The sequence below is a fragment of the Pseudophryne corroboree genome, assembly GCF_028390025.1.
Source record: "Pseudophryne corroboree isolate aPseCor3 chromosome 3 unlocalized genomic scaffold, aPseCor3.hap2 SUPER_3_unloc_15, whole genome shotgun sequence".
NCBI lineage: Eukaryota > Metazoa > Chordata > Amphibia > Anura > Myobatrachidae > Pseudophryne > Pseudophryne corroboree.
The window spans coordinates 2004528-2007051 of NW_026967503.1; positions in this window are offsets into that span (position 1 = coordinate 2004528).

Here is a 2524-nt window from a genome sequence, read left to right on the forward strand (position 1 = left end):
TGTGTCATTGTATTGTTACTTTTGTGTCCACATAATATCAGTATTGTTGTGTATAAATAACTCGTGGGTACACACACTGCCATTGTGACTATGCAATTTCCCTTGAACTGGCTGGAGCCCAGAACCACGAATAGTGACTGTATATACTTGCGATTTTGGCTATGTCTGATTTTGACAGCTCATTTGAATAGTGGGATGACATTACGGGGAGGGACTCTTTCTGTATGCATTTCGAGTATGGGGTGACTTTCAAGGCATGCCTTGAAAAAGAGTCACCCCAGACTCGAAACGCGTTGCCCAAAGGAGGTCTTTGCTCAGGTGCGGTGGATATGTCTCTCATGTCTTTTTATTTCTCTATATTTGGGATTTGGAGCTTTGTTACCGGACCTCAGCTCAACAAAATCATATATTCTTCCTTGCTGGGATCTCGCACAACCCCCCTCCCCCTAAGGCTTGTATGTTTATTTTTTCAACCATTTTAAACCATTTATTAAATAAATTGTACCTTTATTGCATCACTGTACAAGTCTATTTGACGCAGAGACCTTTATACATGGAGTTATGCTGTATTCATTGTGAGTAATGGTACGCTTGAGACGTACCTTATGATAACGATACCTTGTTATACTGTTCCTCACTATGTAAGTGAGGTATGCTGTTCCTAAGATCACCTGCATATCTTATTTGTGGGGTTAAGATATAAAGAAACCATTATAAAGGTTATAGCACATTATATTGTGTAAGTGAGGTACACCACATCTACTCTACTAAAACAAGATCATTCACTTTCATAAGGAGTACCGCATTATAATCTCATGTATGGAATAATCTTGAACATACAGTGGAGCAAAAAAGTATTTGGACAGCCACCGATTGTGCAAGTTGACCCACTTATAAAGATGAGAGAGGTCTGTAATTTCCATTATACACTTCAACTGTGAGAGACAGAATCTGGAAATTACATTGTATGATTTTGAAACAATATATTTGAATATTCTTGCAGAAAATAAATATTTGGACAATCAAAAAGTTGAACTCAATACTTTGTAATATAACCTCGGTTGGCAATTTCAGAGGTCAAACGTTTCCTGTAGTTCTTGACCAGGTTTGTACACACTGTAGCAGGTATTTTGGCCTTCTCTTCCACCATGCAGATCTTCACTAGATCTGTCATGTTTTGGGGCTGTCGCCAGGCCACACGGACTTTCAACTCCCACAGATATTTTTACTGGGTTGAGGTCTGGAGACTGGCTAGGCCACTCCAGGACATTGAAATGCTTCTTACAGAGCCACTCCTTAGTTGCCCGGACGGTGTGTTTGGGGTCATTGTCATGCTGGAAGACCCAGCCACGTTCCATCTTCAATGCTCTTACTGAAGGAAGGAGATTTTTGTCCAAAATTTCACGATACATGGCCCCATTCATCCTCTCCTTAATACGGATCAGTCGTCCTGTCCTATTTGCAGAAAAGCAGCCCCAAAGCATGATGTTTCCACCCCCATGCTTCACAGTGGGTATGGTGTTCTTGGGATGCCATTCATCATTCTTCTCCCTCCAAACACGGCGAATGGAGTTTATTCCAACAAGTTCAATTTTACTGTCATCTGACCACATTACATTCTCCCAATCCTCCTCTGGATCATCCAGCAGGTCACTGGCAAACTTTAGACGGGCCTGGATATGTGCTGGCTAAAGCAGGGGGACCCTTCGGGCACTGCAGGATTTTAATCCATGACAACATAGTGTGTTACTAATAGTAACCTATGTGACTGGTCCCAGCTCTCTTGAGATAATTGACCAGGTCCCCCTGTGTAGTTCTGGGCTGATTCCTCACCGCTCTCAAGATCATTGATACCCCACGAGGTGAGATCTTGTATGGAGCCCCAGGTCGAGGGAGATTGTCAGTGATCTTGTATTTCTTCCATTTTTTTTATAATTGAGCCAACAGTTGATCTCTTCTCACCAAGCTGCTTGCCTATTGTCGAGTAGCTCATCCCAGCCTTGTGCAGCTCTACAATTTTGTCCCTGGTGTCCTTAGACAGCTCTCTGGTCTTGGCCATGGTGGAGAGGTAGAAGTCTGACTGAGGGTGTGGACAAGTGTCTTTTATACAGATAACCAGTTCAAACAGGTGCCATTAAAACAAGTAATGAGTGGAGGATAGAAGAGCTTCTTATAGAAGTAACAGGTCTGTGAGAGCCAGAAATCTTGCTGCTTCATAGGTGTCCAAATATTTATTTTCCACAGGAATATACAAGTAAATTGTTTAAAAAATGTACAATGTGATTTCCTGTTTTTTTGTTTTTTTTTACAGATTCTGTTTCTCACAGTTGAAGTGACCTATGATGGAAATTACAGACCCCTCATCTTTTTAAGTGGGTAAACTTGCACAATCGGTGGCGGTCCAAATACTTTTTAGCCCCATGGTAGATACATCCACATATTTCATTGGAAGTTTCTACACATAATTTCCTTACCATTATGTCTTCTATGTACCTGTGAGTCCACTCTGACAGCACAGAAAGTG